Source organism: Canis lupus, chromosome 4 (genome assembly GCF_011100685.1).
Source record: "Canis lupus familiaris isolate Mischka breed German Shepherd chromosome 4, alternate assembly UU_Cfam_GSD_1.0, whole genome shotgun sequence".
NCBI lineage: Eukaryota > Metazoa > Chordata > Mammalia > Carnivora > Canidae > Canis > Canis lupus.
Genome location: NC_049225.1, coordinates 2,646,163 through 2,668,848, shown reverse-complemented (window position 1 = coordinate 2,668,848; position 22,686 = coordinate 2,646,163). Strand labels below are relative to the sequence as shown.

At 39.3% G+C, this 22,686-nt stretch overlaps 1 long non-coding RNA gene across 2 annotated transcripts in view; it reads left to right on the top strand.

Annotated features, from left to right (window-relative positions):
• Positions 1-19,316, top strand: part of LOC102151928 — a 48,128-nt gene extending 28,812 nt beyond the window's left edge. For both annotated transcript variants that reach the window (XR_005357726.1, XR_005357725.1), the window contains 2 exons: positions 17,828-17,897; positions 19,167-19,316. This is a non-coding gene — a long non-coding RNA (uncharacterized LOC102151928). The remainder of the gene's footprint in view (positions 1-17,827; positions 17,898-19,166) is intronic.
• The last annotated feature ends 3,370 nt before the right edge of the window (positions 19,317-22,686 follow it).

The window sequence follows — 22,686 nt, the reverse complement described above, 5'->3', positions numbered from 1 at the left end:
TTTATGCTTGTGTTTTTTTTTTCTAAGTGGTTTATAGTTCTAGCTCTTACATTTAGGTTTACATATGTTAATTTTTGTATATGATATGAGCTAGGGGGTCCAACTTCATTCTTTGTATGTGAATATCCGGCTGTCCCAGCACCATTTGTTGAAAAGAATTGTCTTGGTACCCTTGTCAAAAGTCAATTGACCATATGTAAGCTTTTATTTTGGTCTCTATTCTATTCTGTAGGTCTATATATCTACCCTATGCCAGTACCACATGGTCTTGATTACTATTGTTGTAGTAAGCTTGAGACCAGTAAATGTGAGTGTTCACAGTTTATTCCTCTTTTTCAAGATTATTTTGGCTACTTGAGTCTCTTGCATTTCTACATGAATTTTAGGACTGGCTTGTCAATTTATGTGAAAAAGCAAGCTAAAACTTCGCTAGAGATTGTATTCAATCTATGGATCAACTAGGAGAGTACTGCTATCCTTACAATGTTGAATCTCCTGAGCCATGAAGTTTATTCCTAAGTATTATATTCTTTTGGATATTATTATAAAAGGAATTATTTTCTTAATTTAGTATTTTGGATCTTTCAATGCTATTTTATATAAATTCAACTGATTTTTGTAAGTTCACCTTATATTCTATGATCCTGTTAAACTTGCTTATTAGTTCTAGTAGTTTTAAAAATATATCCTTTAGACTTATCAATATTTAAGATTATGTCATTTGTAAATAGAGATACTTTTATTTTTTATATAAATTTATTTTTTATTGGTGTTCAATTTGCCAACATATAGAATAACACCCAGTGCTCATCCGATCAAGTGCCCCCCTCAGTGCCTGTCACCCAGTCACCCACACCCCCCACCCACCTCCCCTTCCACCCCCCCTAGTTTGTTTCCCAGGGTTAGGTGTCTCTCATGTTCTGTCTCCCTTTCTGATATTTCCCACTCATTTTTTCTCCTTTCTCCTTTATTCCCTTTCATGATTTTTTTATAATCCCCAAATGAATGAGACCATATAATGTTTGTCCTTCTCCTATTGACTTATTTCACTCAGCATAATACCCTCCAGTTCCATCCACCATGAAGCAAATGGTGCGTATTTGTCGTTTCTAATGGCTGAGGAATATTCCATTGTATACATAAACCACATCTTCTTTATCCATTCATCTTTCGATGGACACCGAGGCTCCTTCCACAGTTTGGCTATTGTGGACATTGCTGCTAGAAACATCGGGGTGCAGGTGTCCCAGTGTTTCATTGCATCTGTATCTTTGGGGTAAGTCCCCCAACAGTGCAATTGCTGGGTCGTAGGGCATTCCCTCACATTCCCACCAACAGTGTAAGAGGGTTCCCTTTTCTCTGCATCCTCTCCAACATTTGTGGTTTCCTGCCTTGTTAATTTTCCCCATTCTCACTGGTGTGAGGTGGTATCTCATTGTGGTTTTGATTTGCATTTCCCTGATGGCCAGTGATGCAGAGCATTTTCTCATGTGCTTGTTGGCCATGTCTATGTCTTCTTTGGTGAAATTTCTCTTCATGTCTTTTGCCCATTTCATGATTGGATTGTTTCTTTCTTTGCTGTTGAGTTTAATTAGTTTTTTATAGATCTTGGCTACTAGCCCTTTATCTGATACGTCATTTGCAATATCTTCTCCCATTCTGTAGGTTGTCTTTTAGTTTTGTTGACTGTATCCTTTGCTGTGCAAAAGCTTCTTATCTTGATGAAGTCCCAGTAGTTCATTTTTGTTTTTGTTTCCCTTGCCTTCATAGATGTATCTTGCAAGAAGTTACTGTGGCCGAGTTCAAAAAGGGTGTTGCCTGTGTTCTCATCTATGGATTCTTGTCTCACATTTAGATATTTTATCCATTTTGAGTTTATCTTTGTGTATGGTGCAAGAGAGTGGTCTAGTTTCATTCTTCTACATGTGGATGTCCAATTTCCCCAGCACCATTTATTGAAGAGACTGTCCTTTTTCCAGTGGATAGTCTTTCCTGCTTTGTCAAATATTAGTTGACCATAAAATTGATGGCCCATTTCTAGGTTCACTATTCTGCTCCATTGATCTATGTGTCTGTTTTTGTGCCAGTACCATACTGTCTTGATGCTCACAGCTTTGTAGTACAACCTGAAATCTGGCATTGTGATGCCCCTGGCATTGTTTTCTTTTTCAATATTCCTCTGCTACTCGGGGTCTTTTCTGATTCCACACAAATCTTAAATTAAGATGGTTTGTTCCAACTCTCTGAAGGAAGTCCATGGTATTTTGATAGGGATTGCATTAAACATGTAAATTGCCCTGGGTAACATTGACATTTTCACAATATTAATTCTTCCAATCCATGAGCATGGAATATTTTTCCATCTCTTTGTGTCTTCCTCAATTTCTTTCAGAAGTCTTCTGCAGTTTTTAGGGTATAGATCCTTTACCTCTTTGGTGAGGTTTACTCCTAGGTATCTTATGCTTTTGGGTGCAGTTGTAAATGGGATTGACTCCTTAATTTCTCTTTCTTCAGTCTCATTGTTAGTGTATAGAAATGCCATTGACTTCTGGGCATTGATTTTGTATCCTGCCACACTGCCGAATTGCTGTATGAGATCTAGCAATATTGGGGTGGAGGCTTTTGGGTTTTCTATGTAGAGTATCTTGTCATCGGCAAAGAGGGAGAGTTTGACTTATTCTTTGCCAATTTGAATGCCTTTTATTTCCTTTTGTTGCTTGATTGCTGAGGCTAGGACTTCCAGTACTATGTTGAATAGCAGTGGTGAGAGTGGACATCCCTGTCATGTTCCTGATCTTAGGGGAAAGGCTCCCAGTGCTTCCCCATTGAGAATGATATTTGCTGTGGGCTTTTTGTAGATGGCTTTTAAGATGTTGAAGAATGTTCCCTCTATCCCTACACTCTGAATAGTTTTGATCAGGAATGGATGCTGTATTTTGTCAAATGCTTTCTCTGCATCTATTGAGAGGATCATATGGTTCTTGTTTTTTCTCTTGCTGATATGATGAATCACATTGATTGTTTTCGAGTGTTGAACCAGGCTTGCATCCCGGGGATAAATCCTACTTGGTCATGGTGAATAATCTTAACGTATTGTTGTATCCTATTGGCTAGTATCTTGTTGAGAATTTTTGCATCCATGTTCATCAGGGATATTGATCTATAATTCTCCTTTTTGGTGGGGTCTTTGTCTGGTTTTGGAATTAAGGTGATGCTGGCCTCATAGAACGAGTTTGGAAGTACTCCATCTCTTTCTATCTTTCCGAACAGCTTTAGTAGAATAGGTATGATTTCTTCTTTAAACGTTTGATAGAATTCCCCTGGGAAGCCATCTGGCCCTGGACTCTTGTGTCTTGGGAGGTTTTTGATGACTGCTTCAATTTCCTCCCTGGTTATTGGCCTGTTCAGGTTTTCTATTTCTTCCTGTTCCAGTTGTGGTAGTTTGTGGTTTTCCAGAAATGCATCCATTTCTTCTAGATTGCCTAATTTATTGGCATATAGCTGCTCATAATAGGTTTTTAAAATTGTATTTCCTTGTTGTTGGTAGTGATCTCTCCATTCTCATTCATGATTTTCTTAAATTGAGTCTTCTCTCTCTTCTTTTTAATAAGGCTGGCTAATGGTTTTTCTATCTTATTAATTCTTTCAAAGAACCAACTCTTGGTTTTGTTGATCTGTTCCACAGTTCTTCTGTCTCGATTTCATTGAGTTCTGCTTGAATCTTTATTAAGTCTCTTCTTCTGTTGGGTGTAGGATCTATTTGCTTTTTTTTTTTTTTTTTCTAGCTCCTTTAGGTGTAAGGTTAGCTTTTGTATTTGAGTTCTTTCCAGTTTTGGGAGGGCTGCTTGTATTGCGATGTATTTACCCCTCAGGACTGCTTTTGCTATATCCCAAAGATTTTGAATGGTTGTATCTTCATCTTCATTAGTTTCCATGAATCTTTTTAATTCTTCCTTAATTTCCTTGTTGACCCTTTCATCTTTTAGCATGGTGGTCCTCAACCTCCATGTGTTTGAAGTCCTTCCAAACTTCTTGTTGTGATTTAGTCCTAATATCAAGGCATAATGGTCTGAGAATATGCAGGGGATGATCCCAATCTTTTGGTATCGGTTCAGACCCGATTTGTGACCCAGTATGTGGTCTATTCTGGAGAAAGTTCCATGTGCACTTGAGAAGAATGTGTATTCAGTTGAGTTTGGATGTAAAGTTCTGTGGATATCTGTGAAATCCATCTGGTCCAGTGTATCATTTAAAGCTCTTGTTTCTTTGGAGATGTTGTGTTTAGAAGACCTAAGACCTATCGAGGGTAGAAAGCGCTAGATTGAAGTCACCAAGTAGAAGTGTATTATTATCTAAGTATGTCTTAACTTTGGTTATTAATTGATTGATATATTTGGCAGCTCCCACATTCGGGGCATATATATTAATGATTGTTAAGTCCTCTTGTTGGATAGATCCTTTAAGTATGAGATAGTGTCCCTCTACATCTCTCACTACAGTCTTCGGGATAAACTTTAGTTTATTTGATATAAGGATGGCTACCCCTGCTTTCTTTTGAGGATCATTTGAATGGTAAATGGTTCTCCAACCTTTTATTTTTAGGCTGTAGGTGTCCTTCTGTCTAAAATGAGTCTCTTGTAGACAGCAAATAGATGGGTCCTGCTTTTTTATCCAGTCTGAAACCCTGCGCCTTTTGATGGGGTCATTAAGCTCATTCATTTTCAGAGTTACTATTGAAAGATAAGAGTTTAGTGTCATCATGATACCTATTCAGTCCCTGTTTTCCTGGATTGTTCCATTGGACTTCCTCTTAAAGATGAATTTTAAGAGTCTCCCTTAATATTTCTTGCAGAGTTGGTTTGGAGGTCACATATTCTTTCAGTTCCTGCCTGTCTTGGAAGCCCTTTATCTCTCCTTCCATTCTGAATGAGAGCCTTGCTGGACAAAGTATTCTTGGTTGCATGTTCTTCTCATTTAGGACCCTGAATATCTCTGTTTAATAAATGAAAGTAAGTTTAGAGAGGTCCACTAGTTTGTTTCAAGTCGTATAGCTTAGAGATTGTGGCTGCATAAGTGGAAAAACTGATGGATGGGTCTGTTTTCCAGAGAAAACAATGATACACTTAAGTGGAATCTCCTATTTAAAATCTGAAGCTGTCTTATCAACAATGTACATGAATCTATTTTTTTTAAAGATTTATTTATTTATGATAGACAGAGAGAGAGAGAGACAGACAGACAGACACAGGCAGAGGGAGAAGCAGGCTCCATGCCGGGAGCCTGACGTGGGACTCGATCCCAGGACTCCAGGATCGCGCCCTGGGCCAAAGGCAGGCGCTAAACCACTGAGCCACCCAGGGATCCCCTACATGGATCTATTTTTAAAGATATATGTATCCTGTCATTGTTATGGGATAGTAATGTCCTGAAAAATAGGAATTTCTGCACAAATTGGGTTGTAAAAAGCGTATTGTGAGGGAAATAAAAAAATCTGACATTACCTGTAAGTTCAGTAAAGTTTTTCAAATGTATCCTATTTAAGTTATCTGATCTTCATATAGATCTTATAATTTTGCTTAAGTGTTTCATTGTTTTGGTGCTAATATAAATGGATATTTATTTTTCATTTCAAATTCCAATTGTTCATTGCTGATATATAAAAAAGTGACTCTTCCATATCAGTGTTGTACCCTGCAACCTTGCTATAAATCACTTATTAGTTCCAATTTTTTTGTTGTTTTCTTGTTGATTCTTTGGGATCTTCTACACAGACATTTATTTGTATCATCTGAGAACAAAAACAGCTTTATTTCTTCCCAATCTGTATACCTTTTATTTCTTTTCTTATTGCATTAATTAGGACTTCCAGTGCAATGTTGAATAAAAGGGGTGAGAAAGGAAATCCTTGCCTTGTTCCTGATCTTAGTGGAAAAACAGAATAGTTTCTCTTCATTAAATATGATGTTAGCTATAGGTTGTTCTGTAGTTATGCTTTATCAAGTTCAGGAAGGTCGCCTCTATTCCTTGCTTAATTTTTTTTCTTTTTTTTAAGATTTTATTTATTTATTCATATAAGACACACAGAGAGATGCAGAGAGATAGAGGGAGAAGCAGACCCCTTGCAGGGAGCCCAATGCAGGACTGAATCCCCAGACTGGGATCCCACCCTGAGCATAAGCAGACACTCAACCGCTGAGCCACCCAGGTGTCCCTATTCCTAGTTTTCTATGATTGTTTTTATCATATTGGTGTTAGATTTTGTCAAATTATTTTTCTGCTTGTATTAATATGATAGTATAAATTTTCTTCTTTAGCTTGTTGATGAAATGGATTGATACCATTGGATTATAGTGTATAATTCTTTGTATACATTGTCAGATTTGATTTGCTAATATTTTGTTGAATTTTGCATCTGTGTTCATAAGAGATATTGGTCTGTCATCTTCCTTTCTTATAATGTCTTTATCTACTTTTGGTATTAGGTAACGCTAGCCTCATAGAATGAATAAAGTGTTCCTTTTGTTTTTATTTTCTGGAAGAGACTGTGGAGTGTTATTGTTTCTTCCTAAAATATTTGGCAGAATTCACCATCTGGCCCTGATGCTTTCTGTTTTAGAAGATGATTATTTATTGGTTAAATTTCTTTAGTAGCTATAGGTCAGTTCATATTGTCTATTTTTTCTTGTGTGAGTTTTGGTATATTACATCTTTCAAGGAATTGATCAATTACATCTAAGTTATCAAACTTGTGGGCATAGGTTATTCATAATATTCCCTTATTATCCTTTTAATGTCCATGGGATCAATAGTGAGAACCCCTCTTATATTTTATAATAGAAGAAAAGACATTTTAGGATATGAAAATCATAGACTTTAGAATAGTAGGATATTCCATTTCAAATAATAGTAAAGTATTAGTTCTCCAATCAAAAAATATTTCTTGAGCACTTATAATATACCAGACATGGTTATAGCATTGCAGTGAATAAACTGATGTTCCTGTATTCACTGTGGGCCACCTGCTTTCCACTGGGAAAGAAGAACAGTAAGGGATGCCTATATATTGAATTTTTTAAAAGACCATCATATTTGAGATCTTTACCACATGTCACATACTTGTTAAACACTGCTGCACATTTCATTTCAAACTTAGGATAACCTTGTGAAGTATGCAGTACTTATGACAAAATTAAGCATAGAAAAAGCAAATTATGTCCTAGGTCTCACAGTCACAGATTAGAAAAGTCAAAATTTTAACCAAATCTAATTTCACAGCCCTGACTCTGAAGTTCTGATGTTCATATCAGTTATTCAGATGTTAACATTAGATATTTTAAATAACAAAATTATATTTTTCTGAGAAAGATCTCTTCAGTTTTTTCTTATAAATTAGAAACTAAGATCTTTCAATTAGAAAATACTTTGAACTTTTCAAGAAGCTTTAATTTTGTGGAATAATAAGTAAGTTGGTTAGATCTCTTATTTAGAATGATTGGAGCTGTGGGAGCATTCTCTCCAAATCTTTTGAAATTGATAAAAACATGTACTGTAATCTGACAACAATCCTTGTTACATCATTCCAAGTTCCCTGTTATTTTCTGTGACATTTACCAAATCACCTAGAGAACTGAAGCTGTTATTAACAGCTTCTTTTATCAGCCATCTCCAGTGGCTCACCCACCTGCGACTTGGGGGGGAATCCATGGGACCTTTCCAAAGATGAATCTTTTGGAAGATGATAGTGTTGATGTCTAGTCTCTAGTTAAGATCAACACTTGCTGGGTGATTTTTATATTAATAAAAGCAGCTAGCTTAATGCTAAATCTTTGTTCTTTAAAAGAGTAAAGAGGATTTTTGTAGAACTAGAGTAGTAACCACAGTTGGGGTGTTATCAACTTGGATTCCTTAATGTGAAAATTCAATGATAACCCCACTTTTAAAATTAAATTTATTTGGGGTGCCTGGGTGGTGCAGTCAATTGTCTGCCCTTGGCTCAGGTCATGATCCCAAGGTCCTGGGATTGAGCCTGGAGGGGGCTCCCTGCTCAGTGGGGAGTCTGCTTCTCCCTCTCCCTCTGCCCCTTCCCCCTGCTTGTGCTTTCTCTCTCTCTGTCAAATAAATTAATAAAATCTTTTAAAAAATTAAATTTATTCTTCATATCCCATTACCCAAATTTATACTTTATCATTATATATTTATAATTTTCTGTGCTTCCACACTGACTTAAATATCTTCACAAACATCCAATAGACAGTTTTTAAAAATATTATGTGTTTTATTTTAAAATTTTCCTGAATGTTTGCAAAGTAATAATTAATATTGGTCAGAAGACCACTCCTTTATGGCATTTGCTTTTGTCCTTTATATTATAAGTAAAAGTTTTTTATTGACAAATCATCAGCATCATCAAAGATATCAGTGTAACGCAGGTAACAACTTTATGAAAACCCTCACTTATCCCACCAAATAGACTGCAGTCTGATTAATTTATATTTATGTCAATGCAAATTTTAGACCTACTATTAGGCTGGTGGGACCAGAAGTATTGGTTACTAGGGATTTCCAATTTACAAAATGTTAGATAATATGCCTGTTACACTGTTGGCATGTGTTTGTGAAAACTGGGAAAGTATTATTACTGGGTTTCCAAATTCCTACTACATTCTCTCTACATTGTTTCTGTCTTTCATTTTCCTGTAAGTGAAACAGAATGCCAGGTCAGATGTGTTTCTGAGAGTCTAACTTTTTCCTAAGTTGTGCCTGATACCTGATGGTGAACTGGGTTTTTTTGTTGACATCTGGAGAGTCACTTCCTTACTTCATTATAGAACAGCAGCATGATTAGAGGCAGAGTCTGAGGCTAGACATCCAGGCACAATCCTGGCTGTGCCATCTGCTAGTTATATAATTGCAAACAAGTCACTTAACCTTTCTGCTCCTTGTTTTCTTCACCCAAAATGAGGATGATAGTATTGTCACATCAAGAACCTAGGAAGTAATCAATAAATACTAGAGTTTGTCATGAATATTAGTACTTATTCTGAACACATCAGTAGGACTTAGTCTATGTCCTTGCTTCAGCTGATAGAAAATTTTGGTTTTTTGGGGATCACAGAGTAGGGTGGGATCATGATTGTGACTTACTCTATTAATATTTCTAAAGCCAGTTCATTAAAAAGCTTCAGTATTTACTTTTTTTTTTTTTTTTTTTTTTATTGGTGTTCAATTTACTAACATACAGAATAACACCCAGTGCCCGTCACCCATTCACTCCCACCCCCCGCCCTCCTCCCCTTCTACCACCCCTAGTTCGTTTCCCAGAGTTAGCAGTCTTTACGTTCTGTCTCCCTTTCTGATATTTCCCACACATTTCTTCTCCCTTCCCTTATTTTCCCTTTCACTATTATTTATATTCCCCAAATGAATGAGAACATATAATGTTTGTCCTTCTCCGACTGACTTACTTCACTCAGCATAATACCCTCCAGTTCCATCCACGTTGAAGCAAATGGTGGGTATTTGTCATTTCTAATAGCTGAGTAATATTCCATTGTATACATAAACCACATCTTCTTTATCCATTCATCTTTCGTTGGACACCGAGGCTCCTTCCACAGTTTGGCTATCGTGGCCATTGCTGCTAGAAACATCGGGGTGCAGGTGTCCCAGCGTTTCATTGCATTTGTATCTTTGGGGTAAATCCCCAACAGTGCAATTGCTGGGTCGTAGGGCAGGTATATTTTTAACTGTTTGAGGAACCTCCACACAGTTTTCCACAGTGGCTGCACCAGTTCACATTCCCACCAACAGTGTAAGAGGGTTCCCTTTTCTCCACATCCTCTCCAACATTTGTTGTTTCCTGCCTTGTTAATTTTTCCCATTCTCACTGGTGTGAGGTGGTATCTCATTGTGGTTTTGATTTGTATTTCCCTGATGGCAAGTGATGCAGAGCATTTTCTCATGTGCATGTTGGCCATGTCTATGTCTTCTTCTGTGAGATTTCTGTTCATGTCTTTTGCCCATTTCATGATTGGATTGTTTGTTTCTTTGGTGTTGAGTTTAATAAGTTCTTTATAGATCTTGGAAACTAGCCCTTTATCTGATATGTCATTTGCAAATATCTTCTCCCATTCTGTAGGTTGTCTTTGAGTTTTGTTGACTGTATCCTTTGCTGTGCAAAAGCTTCTTATCTTGATGAAGTCCCAATAGTTCATTTTTGCTTTTGTTTCTTTTGCCTTCGTGGATGTATCTTGCAAGAAGTTACTATGGCCGAGTTCAAAAAGGGTGTTGCCTGTGTTCTTCTCTAGGATTTTGATGGAATCTTGTCTCACATTTAGATCTTTCATCCATTTTGAGTTTATCTTTGTGTATGGTGAAAGAGAGTGGTCTAGTTTCATTCTTCTGCATGTGGATGTCCAATTTTCCCAGCACCATTTATTGAAGAGACTGTCTTTCTTCCAATGGATAGTCTTTCCTCCTTTATCGAATATTAGTTGCCCATAAAGTTCAGGGTCCACTTCTGGATTCTCTATTCTGTTCCACTGATCTATGTGTCTGTTTTTGTGCCAGTACCACACTGTCTTGATGACCACAGCTTTGTAGTACAACCTGAAATCTGGCATTGTGATGCCCCCAGATATGGTTTTCTTTTTTAAAATTCCCCTGGCTATTCGGGGTCTTTTCTGATTCCACACACATCTTAAAATAATTTGTTCTAACTCTCTGAAGAAAGTCCATGGTATTTTGATAGGGATTGCATTAAACGTGTATATTGCCCTGGGTAACATTGACATTTTCACAATATTAATTCTGCCAATCCATGAGCATGGAATATTTTTCCATCTCTTTGTGTCTTCCTCAATTTCTTTCAGAAGTGTTCTATAGTTTTGAGGGTATAGATCCTTTACATCTTTGGTGAGGTTTATTCCTAGGTATCTTATGCTTTTGGGTGCAATTGTAAATGGGATTGACTCCTTAATTTCTCTTTCTTCAGTCTCATTGTTAGTGTATAGAAATGCCACTGACTTCTGGGCATTGATTTTGTATCCTGCCACGCTACCGAATTGCTGTATGAGTTCTAGCAATCTTGGGGTGGAGACTTTTGGGTTTTCTATGTAGAGTATCATGTCATCGGCGAAGAGGGAGAGTTTGACTTCTTCTTTGCCAATTTGAATGCCTTTAATGTCTTTTTGTTGTCTGATTGCTGAGGCTAGGACTTCCAGTACTATGTTGAATAGCAGTGGTGAGAGTGGACATCCCTGTCTTGTTCCTGATCTTAGGGGAAAGGCTCCCAGTGCTTCCCCATTGAGAATGATATTTGCTGTGGGCTTTTCATAGATGGCTTTTAAGATGTCGAGGAATGTTCCCTCTATCCCTACACTCTGAAGAGTTTTGATCAGGAATGGATGCTGTATTTTGTCAAATGCTTTCTCTGCATCCAATGAGAGGATCATATGGTTCTTGGTTTTTCTCTTGCTGATATGATGAATCACATTGATTGTTTTACGGGTGTTGAACCAGCCTTGTGTCCCAGGGATAAATCCTACTTGGTCAGGGTGAATAATTTTCTTAATGTACTGTTGGATCCTATTGGCCAGTATCTTGTTGAGAATTTTTGCATCCATGTTCATCAGGGATATTGGTCTGTAATTCTCCTTTTTGGCGGGGTCTTTGTCTGGCTTTGGAATTAAGGTGATGCTGGCTTCATAGAACGAATTTGGAAGTACTCCATCTCTTTCTATCTTTCCAAACAGCTTTAGGAGAATAGGTATGGTTTCTTCTTTAAACGTTTGATAAAATTCTCCTGGGAAGCCATCTGGCCCTGGACTCTTGTGTCTTGGGAGGTTTTTGATGACTGCTTCAATTTCCTCCCTGGTTATTGGCCTGTTCAGGTTTTCTATTTCTTCCTGTTCCAGTTTTGGTAGTTTGTGGCTTTCCAGGAATGCGTCCATTTCTTCTAGATTGCCTAATTTATTGGCGTATAGCTGTTCATAATAGGTTTTTAAAATCGTTTGTATTTCCTTGGTGTTGGTAGTGATCTCTCCTTTCTCATTCATGATTTTATTAATTTGAGTCTTCTCTCTCTTCTTTTTAATAAGGCTGGCTAATGGTTTATCTATCTTATTAATTCTTTCAAAGAACCAACTCCTGGTTCTGTTGATCTGTTCCACAGTTCTTCTGGTCTCAATTTCGTTGAGTTCTGCTCGAATCTTTATTAGCTCCCTTCTTCTCTTGGGTGTAGGATCTATTTGCTGTTTTTTCTCTAGCTCCTTTATGTGTAAGGTTAGCTTTTGTATTTGAGTTCTTTCCAGTTTTTGAATGGATGCTTGTATTGCGATGTATTTCCCCCTTAGGACTGCTTTTGCTGCATCCCAAAGATTTTGAACGGTTGTATCTTCATTCTCATTAGTTTCCATGAATCTTTTTAATTCTTCCTTAATTTCCTGGTTGACCCTTTTATCTTTTAGCAGGATGGTCCTTAACCTCCATGTGTTTGAGGTCCTTCCAAACTTCTTGTTGTGATTTAGTTCTAATTTCAAGGCATTATGGTCCGAGAATATGCAGGGGACAATCCCAATCTTTTGGTATCGGTTCAGACCCGATTTGTGACCCAATATGTGGTCTATTCTGGAGAAAGTTCCATGTGCGCTTGAGAAGAATGTGTATTCAGTTGAGTTTGGATGTAAAGTTCTGTAGATATCTGTGAAATCCATCTGGTCCAGTGTATCATTTAAAGCTCTCGTTTCTTTGGAGATGTTTTGCTTAGAAGACCTATCGAGTATAGAAAGAGCTAGATTGAAGTCACCAAGTATAAGTGTATTATTATCTAAGTATTTCTTCACTTTGGTTAATAATTGATTTATATATTTGGCAGCTCCCACATTTGGAGCATATATATTGAGGATTGTTAAGTCCTCTTGTTGAATAGATCCTTTAAGTATGATATAGTGTCCCTCTTCATCTCTCACTACAGTCTTTGGGGTAAATTTTAGTTTATCTGATATAAGGATGGCTACCCCTGCTTTCTTTTGAGGACCATTCGAATGGTAAATGGTTCTCCAACCTTTTATTTTCAGGCTGTAGGTGTCCTTCTGTCTAAAATGAGTCTCTTGTAGACAGCAAATAGATGGGTCCTGCTTTTTTATCCAGTCTGAAACCCTGCGCCTTTTGATGGGGTCATTAAGCCCGTTCACATTCAGAGTTACTATTGAGAGATATGAGTTTAGTGTCATCATGATATCTATTCAGTCTTTGTTTTTGTGGACTGTTCCACTGAACTTCTTCTTAAAGGGGAATTTTAAGAGGCCCCCTTAAAATTTCTTGCAGAGCTGGTTTGGAGGTCACATATTCTTTTAGTTGCTGCCTGTCTTGGAAGCTCTTTATCTCTCCTTCCATTTTGAATGAGAGCCTTGCTGGATAAAGTATTCTTGGTTGCATGTTCTTTTCATTTAGGACCCTGAATATATCCTGCCAGCCCTTTCTGGCCTGCCAGGTCTCTGTGGAGAGGTCTGCTGTTACCCTAATACTCCTCCCCATAAAAGTCAGGGATTTCTTGTCTCTTGCTGCTTTAAGGATCTTCTCCTTATCTTTGGAATTTGCAAGCTTCACAATTAAATGTCGAGGTGTTGAACGGTTTTTATTGATTTTAGGGGGGGATCTCTCTATTTCCTGGATCTGAATGCCTGTTTCCCTTCCCAGATTAGGAAAGTTTTCAGCTAGAATTTGTTCAAATACATATTCTGGCCCTCTGTCCCTTTCGGCGCCCTCGGGAACCCCAATTAAACGTAGGTTTTTCTTCCTCAGGCTGTCGTTTATTTCCCTTAATCTATCTTCATGGTCTTTTAATTGTTTGTCTCTTTTTTCCTCAGTTTCCCTCTTTGCTGTCAACTTGTCTTCTAGGTCACTCACTCGTTCTTCCACCTCGTTAACCCTTGTCGTTAGGACTTCTAGTTTGGATTGCATCTCATTCAATTGGTTTTTAATTTCTGCCTGATTAGCTCTAAATTCTGCAGTCATGAAGTCTCTTGAGTCCTTTATACTTTTTTCTAGAGCCACCAGTAGCTGTATAATAGTGCTTCTGAATTGGCTTTCTGACATTGAATTGTAATCCAGATTTTGTAACTCTGTGGGAGAGAGGACTGTTTCTGATTCTTTCTTTTGAGGTGAGGTTTTCCTTCTAGTCATTTTGCTCAGTGCAGAGTGGCCAAAAGCAAGTTGTATTGGGAAAAAGAGAAAAAGAGAGGAGAGAAAGAAGGAAAGAAAAGAGAAAGAGAAAAAAAAAGGGGGGAGGAAAAAGAAAAAAAAAACGAAAAAAAAAGAAAAAAAAAAAAAGAAGAAAAAGAGAAAGAAAAAGAAAGGAGAAAAAAAGGGGGTGGGGGAAGGAAACAAATCAAAAAGCAAAACAAAACAAAAACAAAAACAAAAACAAACAAACAAAAAAAGAACCACCGGGGAGTATCTTCTGATTCTGTGTTCTTTAAGTCCCTTGGCTTCTCCTGGAAGCTGTCAGTCTAGCTGGTGTTCTGGGGGAGGGGCCTGTTGTGCTGATTTTCAGGTGTGAGCAGTTGGGGGAGCTGCTCTGCCCCTGCCTGGTGCAGGGCTCGGTGGGGGTTGTTTACCCCGTGAGGCCGCAGGAGGAACAGCCCCAGTGGCGGGGCAGCTCTGGAAACCTGGAGTCAGCTCCGGCAGGAACTCCTTCTGCAGGGCCTGGAGGCTCCGGGGCGGGGCCGCTGATGTGCTCAGCTGGGGCAGGAGCGTCCTTGCTGTCCTGGGCCCTCCCGGCCTCTGCCTGTCCCGGGGGAGGCGGGATCTTGGGCTGTGTCCCGGCGCCCTGTGCTCCGGAGCCTGCGCTGGTGGATTCGCGCTCCCGGGCCGCGCAGCCCCCTCCGCGGAGCCGCCGCCCGAGCCCCTCCGAGCTGCTCCTGGAACCGCGCAGCCCCCTCCGCACGGAGCCTCTTCTTCTGCCCGAGCCCCTCCGAGCTGCTCCCGGGGCCGCGCAGCCCCCTCCGCGGAGCCGCCGCCCGAGCCCCTTCAGCTGCTCCGGGTCCCGCCGGGTCCCGCCGTGCGCGCTGCAGCCCTTAGGGAGCTCGGCGCACTCTCCTGGGCGCGCAGTTGCTCTGTTACTGTCCCCGGGAGCCCGAGGGCATCCCCGCCCTCCTGGGTCCTGCTCCACCTCCCCACGAGCCCCTTTCCGCCCGGGAAGGTCGGTGCAGCTCCTGCTCCTCCGGGACGGGGCTCTCCTGTCCTGGGGACACTCGCCCCGGCCTCAGCCCGGCTCCTCGCGGGGCCCCTCCCCCTTGGAGGCCTTTGTTCCTTTATTTCTTTTTCCCCGTCTTCCTACCTTGATAGATGCGCGAACTCTTCTCACTGTAGCATTCCAGCTGGTCTCTCTTTAAATCTCAGGCCGAATTCATAGATTTTCAGGATAATTTGAAGGTTTTCTAGGTAGTTTGGTGGAGACAGGTGATTTGGAGACCCTACTCCTCCGCCATCTTGCTCCTCCCCTCCCAGTATTTACTTTATAAGAGGTCATGAAGATCCAATTTTTTTAGAAAATTAGTTTCCCCCTATTCTCAATTCAGGAAAGCAAAATGTTTTCAGAGTTCTGAAATGTTAAGAACAAAAATACAGTATTGGATTTCTTGAAAACCAAGGCCATACCTCTGAAACACATAGTAAATTTTTCTCCATTTGCTCAGGAAAAAATGTGCCAAACTCAATTGTTTCTAGGCAGGTAATTTAAGCTAAGGGAATGTGATTGCTCCAAAGGAATTGTGATCAAAACAAATAATCTGTAGTTGTACAGTAAGTTCCAGTGGATCTACTTTGAATGTTGTTTTTTAGGAACTGAGTGAAATGAGTTTAGGAGATTAGGAAACAGGGATCTGACTTGCCTGGCCTACTCTTGAGCCCTCTAAGTGACTGCATAAGCACAAATTATTCATTCCAAGCTAATGTTTAACCATAGATGCATCCAAAGTGAACTTCTCAAAAAAAAAAAAAAAAAAAAAAAAAGTAAACTTCTCTCTAGTTCCCTTTGCTTTGATTTATCTAGTTGGCGTTTCCAAAAGCATCAGTTTAAAATCACCCTTCCATAGTAGTTTATATAGCTTCTGGCATCAAATATAATATCTGCTCTTCTTGCTCCAAGAGTCATTTCTGGATAAAGTACTGCAAAAATGATATATAGGCCACAGAAGTTTCAGGAAAGCACATTGATGATTTCCACATATGAAAATTACATACTTCATTATGAGACTTTATTTTCTGCTTTGGCAGGAGAAATCCTAAAATAGTATAGGGATACAAATTAAAATACTACAGGTTTGTCTACTCCATATCACCCAAAAAAGGATAACATCAGTTTTTCATTCCTTACAGTATTTGGGGGAAAACAAAATAGCATCTTAAATAAAGTTTAAGGTCATACAAAGTGAGACTCAGGCAGAGGTAACCCAGGCCAGAAGTATTTGCTGCATATTTACTATGTGTAGACTGGAAGCTGTGGCAGATGAGAACAGGTAAATAAAGCATTTAAACTTCATAGTAACCCTGAGGAATAGAAAGATTCTGTGACAGCTTTAGAGGAGAGGTAAAACTGGAGTAGATTAATAATAAGCATTAAATAAATAGGAGAAACATTAAGGCTATACAATTCAGATAAATTATATCTAGTTGATGGGATGAATTCCAGGCTATGCATCCAGGAGAAGATGGGACTTTATTTTGCTTTCTAAGGATGTAAACATTTTGACTAGGAAAGCAGTGGGGGCACCTCGGTGGCTCAGTGGTTGAGCATTTAACCTTTGGCTGAGGTTGTGATCCTGGAGTCCTGGGATAGAGTCCCTCATCAGGCTCCCTGCAGGGAGCCTGCTTCTCCCTCTGCCTATGTCTCTGCCTCTCTCTCTGTGGCTCTCATGAATAGATATATAAAATATTTAAAAAGAAAGCAAGCAGGGATGGAATGAGAACAAGAACTAGAATGAATCCTAGGTAAGTGGTATAAACAATGAAAGACAGATTTTAGAGGTAGAAGAACCCTAGCTGCATTCAGAGGATGTTGAGGGAAAGACTTAGCTGGAGCCCTGACTTGAGAAAGGTGAAAAACCAGGAGAGGGGCTTCTTGTGGCTGAATGAATGAGGTCTTAAATGAATTGAACCTTTAGAAGATTTGGCAGGGGTGGTTTTTATTTTTATTTTTTTTTTAAGATTTTATTTATTTGTTCATGAGAGACACAGAGAGAGAGAGAAAGAGAGAGAGGCACAGACACAGGCAGAGGGAGAAGCAGGCTCCACGCAGCGAGCCTGACATGGGACTTGATCCCGGGTCTCCAGGATCACACCCTAGGCCAAAGGCGGTGCAAAACTGCTGAACCACCTGGACTGCCCGGCAGGGGTGGTTTTTAAATATTCTCAGGAATGAAGTGAGTTTAGGAAGTTAGAGGATGTGATTTTGAAATGCCTGTTCTAATCCTGTACTCTGTAAGTGGAAGAGCATTTTAGCCTTATTGACTTCTGTGCATGATAGATTAGAAAGAGCAGCAGAGGGGAAGGCCAGTTAGGAGTCTGTGGCTGAAAATGGTCTGGACAAGTTTGGTATTGTGGTGATTGCTAATTGTGTGCCCCAACATCCATTGTCTCCTTGCTGCCTAGGACCTAGGAACAGAAACCTGGCCTTCCCCCGCCAGCTAAGTTATATTGTCAGCCTCCTTGGAGTTTGATATGGTACCTACCTGAGTTATGTCCAGTGAAATGTAAGCAGAAGTATATGTGGATGCCCAGGGAAGGACAGGCTCAGTCTTTGTATTACTTTCCTCGTATTGCTTAGGACCATCCTGGACCACAAAGTACTCTGGCAGATGGCAGACACATGTGGGTATGGTGGAGCAGGAAAAAAGGTAGGTATACAGTCCCTGTTCATGGGGCTGCCCAACAAGCCCTAATGCCTAATTCAGGATTTTTTTTTTTTTTTTTTTAATGGCAGGAAGGAAATAAACTATTGTCTTGTTTAGGCTACTCTTAGTTGGGATTTTTCTGTTTTATGAAACCAAACTTGACCCCAACTAAAATGGGTGGTAACAGAAGGAAAAGAAGTGATAGATGCCAAAATTAATGATTAGTATTAGTTGGAGGAGTGGCAGGTTGCTAGGAACCACAACCTGGCCTCCACCAGCTGCCAAAAAGTTGCCTAGCCTATGCCTGGGTACTCCATCTGAGGCAACTTTTGTATCTGTTTTTATTGATAAGATAATGTCTCTTCTTGATTTAAATGCTTGGAAACTTTTCCCTTCTAAAAATTGTATTTATTTAATGTTCCTTTTATTCTAGAGGAAGAGAATTAACATTAATTGGGCACTTACTATGTGACAAATGGTGCGATGTATTTTACATATTTTATCCTTTTAAAATCCTCATAAAAGCCTATTGAGGGAGTCATTAAGCCCATTTTCCAAAGAGAAACTGACAATGCAGACCATGTTTACAAAGCTACTGACAGAGGTGAGATCCAGAGCATAGCCTATAGGAACTCACAGCCCATGACTTTCCATCGCAAGAAAAATCCAAAAAATATGAAAATCCAAAAATATGAAATATGGTATGCTTGTGTACACATGCATGTGCAATATTGTTATAAAATAAAACCACTTTTTACATAAAAATTCTGCTACTAATGTCTCTGTTTTGAAAAGTATTACAAATAATAAGTAGTTGTGTCAGTTTCATCTGCTATAATCAGTGTAATTTAAATGACGATATTTTAAAAAAACAAAAATGACGATATTTTATAGTAGATACATTTCTAAAGATAATTAAATCTTCTTCAAATTAATAAAGTTAAAAGAAACACTGTATTTAAGGCAGGATGTCCTTGAAGCAATAACCCAGGCCCTACATTTCATAATTGCTCATTGGAGCATATGACTTTTGGTTGTCTGGCTTGTCCATGAGTTACTAGGTGAATGGATCTCTTTACTACCGATCCATAGGCCAGACTTCTGGCCCTGCTCCTACCTATCTTAGCCCAACTTCCCTAAACACAGATCAGGCTTGGAGTGAACTCCCGACCCAGGCTGGGCCACTTAAATTCTTTCTCAGAAATTTGGATTAGGACTGACAGCCAGTCAGTCAGTTTCTTTAGAGAATAGGCTGACTGTATTTCATCCTAGGGACTGAAACAAAGAAGAACATGCTCCATTGGTCAAAAGAAAATGGGACAGGAACGCAGACAGAAGCAAGGAGGCAGAGAAATGTGGATGCAGACCCAGAAGAATTTCTCCTCTGTGGTTCCATGAACTATCTCTCTTCTCATAATAAAACATTTACTGCTTAAGGTAGCTCGGATTGGTTTCATTTAATTTGCCATCAAGTGTCTTTATAAAGAGCACATTTTCTATCAGTATTCTTTTCAGTACAGCAGTCTAAGCACCTGGCAGGGGGTCACAAAGAGCCCCAGCTGGAACATGAAGTCTGGAGAAGCAAGGTGGCATTTTTTCTAGGTCATGTAGTACACCTAGGATGTACCTGTTGTCCTCCTGTGCTGTGTCAGCACCCCCCCCCCCCAGCCCCGCAAAGCTTTGGGAACAGGCACATAGCCATTGGAAGGGTTTCTTTGTATTTCACGTCTACTTCAGCATTACAGACTGGTAAATGTGGGCTGGTTTGGATGTGATGATCTGAAATTTTTGTTGTGACAATAAAGTTAGAAGTGGGAGAGCACACTTGCCATGAGTAGGGTAACCGGCAGCTGCTGAATGGGGGAAGGCCCCCAAGGGGAATGCAGTACATCTTCTGACACTCACTGATTTAATAGCAATCAAATACCATAATAGGCATTTCGTGTTTCTCCTGTTACTACTATGCATGTATAGCTGTGTTCTCACATGCCTTGAAAATGCATGGATGGAGAAGACTTTCCTTTTGTAAATTTGGGAATGAGGTAGCATATGAACAGGGAAGCAGACCATTTTTGTTTTAAGAGGGACTTCAACTTTGTTCTCAGCTTTCTATAAACCAATCCATGAATCTCTCTCTCTCTCTTTTTTTTTTTTTTTAACTTTGAGACATGATTTAAAATGTTTTATGATTCATGTTGTGCTTTAAATGTTAGCAGGCTGGCAAAAAGCTTCAGGACAGATCAAGTTTTTAAGTCTCCCCCACCCCCAACTCCCTTCATGTCACCAGGAGTAAGACATGGGGGAGGAGATTGCTCAAACGTTTTGAGGTTCTGTAGTCCCAAGTGAGGTAGTGAAATATATTGCAGTGGGAATTGGAATTAAGATGTTTCCTTGGTCATTCATTGTAAAAAATTGATGATTATTCTGCCAGAAGTGCACATTTAAAACTCTTTTATGTATAATAAATTGCTTGTCATGAAGTGTGTGAACAACTACAGGGAGTGTAAACATGTCAGTATTTCAGAGATGAAAATTAATGCTGGACACAACCTTTGTTCACATGGTTAGGCAAAATGGGAGATTCTTAATTTGCTATTAGCTTAGCTTATGTGGAAAGAAATTAATGATAATTTCTCTTTATTTAAGAAAGAGTCTCTTTATTTCTCTTCATTTGGCTGTTGGAAGCATCCAAGGGCCACAATGATAAAAGCGTATAGTTTGGGGTTGATTTAGACTTCTTTGCATGCGGCTCGTTTTCTGCATGGTAGCACATTATTCTACCTTAGAAAAATTCTGCAAATTTCCCATGTGTCAGAAGGGGACAAATGAAATTCCTAGTTTTCTCCCTGAGTGTGTTTGACTGAGGCCAAGAAGAAGGGAATGGGGAGGGGCAGCTGCCTCACACAGCATTCACAGGTATATGAGAGTGGCCTGTAGATACCCAGATGCTCACTTCAAATAACTGATGCAAAGTCTGGGTCATAAATTGGGCTGGCAGATTTATTTTCTGATTTGTTTTTCTTTTCTCCTTGTTTTTGGTATGTTTCAGGAAAAGACTATTCCATTTGGTACCTGATTAAACATAAAATTGCCATTTTCTTAGATTGCCTATTATCAAAGGTCAGTATTAAGCTAGCTGTTAAGTGTTTGAAATTATTCAGGTTGTATAAGCACTATCATTTTGTGGATATTCATAGTTCTTAAAATTAGAAGACATAAAAGGGCCTGTTCTGTGAAAACTGGAACAGATCTGGGACAAGGGGAACTGGAAGGTATTCAGGGACAGACTTTTTAAATTGCTGTGTATATATCTGAAAAAAAAAACTTTTTAAGTTAAGAATAATGTATTTTTATAGCTAAACTATATACTCAAAATCACATTGACTATGTTAATTTTGCTCTCAGCTTAGTTCTTGTTTCCTCATTTGGGAGAGTTCTGGTCATAGTATATGCAATATATGATTTTTTGCCAAACAGTATAAAGTAAGTTTATGAAAGTTGTTCCAAAGGACAGTGAGATGCTCTGTGAAAGAAGTGTTCTACAGTTTGGGAATTTGGAGGAAATGCTTGGTTTGTGCACTCCCTTTGGAATTTACAAAGTAAATTCTCATGGAAGTCTTTTAATAAACAAAAGTGTTTTTAACCTGGGACTTACCAAGCAAGAATACTTTTCTTTTCTTTTTTTCTTTTCTTTTTTCTTCAGATTGTATTTATTTATTCATGAGGGACACACACAGAGAGAGGCAGAGACATAGGCATCAAGGGAACCTGATGTGGGACTCGATCCTGGGACCCTGGGGTCATACCCTGAGCCAAAGGCAGATGCTCAACCACTGAGCCATCCAGATACCCCAAGAATACTTTTCTAAATAGTATTTATTAACAGCTCACAGAACACTTTGGGAAATCCTGGTGGATGATGTTGTAATTTGATCTATTGTACTAGGGCCTCTTGTAGAGTTTACCCAACTGTCAACAGAGCCACATTGGTGATAAGCCCATTCCAATGGCAGGATTCTTATGTCCCAGTAGTAAGATTGCTGCCTCAAGTTCTTTTCTGTTTGTTGTTGCTGTTTTCCAGCTTGTTAGGGCCTAGGGACTAGGCCAGTATTGCTGCTGTGTAACAAAGGGCCTGACTGATCCCCTAATCCTTTTAGAAATATGATTATTTTTTAAGCCCTTATGCTCTTGAGAATCAAGTCTCCAAGGGGGCGGGGAGAACACTGGGTATGCTTGAGGGATTGCTAAGGATTGCCTGCCACTTGCATGTCTCCTCATTGCTTGCTGGTTAGACTATACTGATAATAGCCTGGATTCCTTCTCATTGCACAAAATCCTGGGTTTTGGATATTTTTCATTTAACAGATGTTTATTGAATGCCTACTTTATGCCAGACATTGTTCTTATCTCTGAGTACAGCAGGGAACATAATAGGGAGAACACTGTTCTAATGGAGCTGATACTGGGGGCAGCAGGCAACAAATAAAGACATAAGTAAAGGATGTATGCTATGAATAGAAATGAAGCAGGGCTAGAGGGTTGAAAATCTAGAGGGACAGGATACATGACTATTATAGAAGGTGTAGGTTAACCAAATCTTCCTGAGAATCTGTTCAACAGCCAGGCTATCTAGATCTGTTTTTCTGGTGATCTGATAAGGGTAAAAATACCAACAATGTTATTAAGCAAACTGACTTACGGTACAAATGATGCCATATTGGTGAATTGCATCTGAACTAGGAGGTTCCACAAGTAACTCTTAAGTATCTGATGGGGGTGCCAGGCTTTGGGC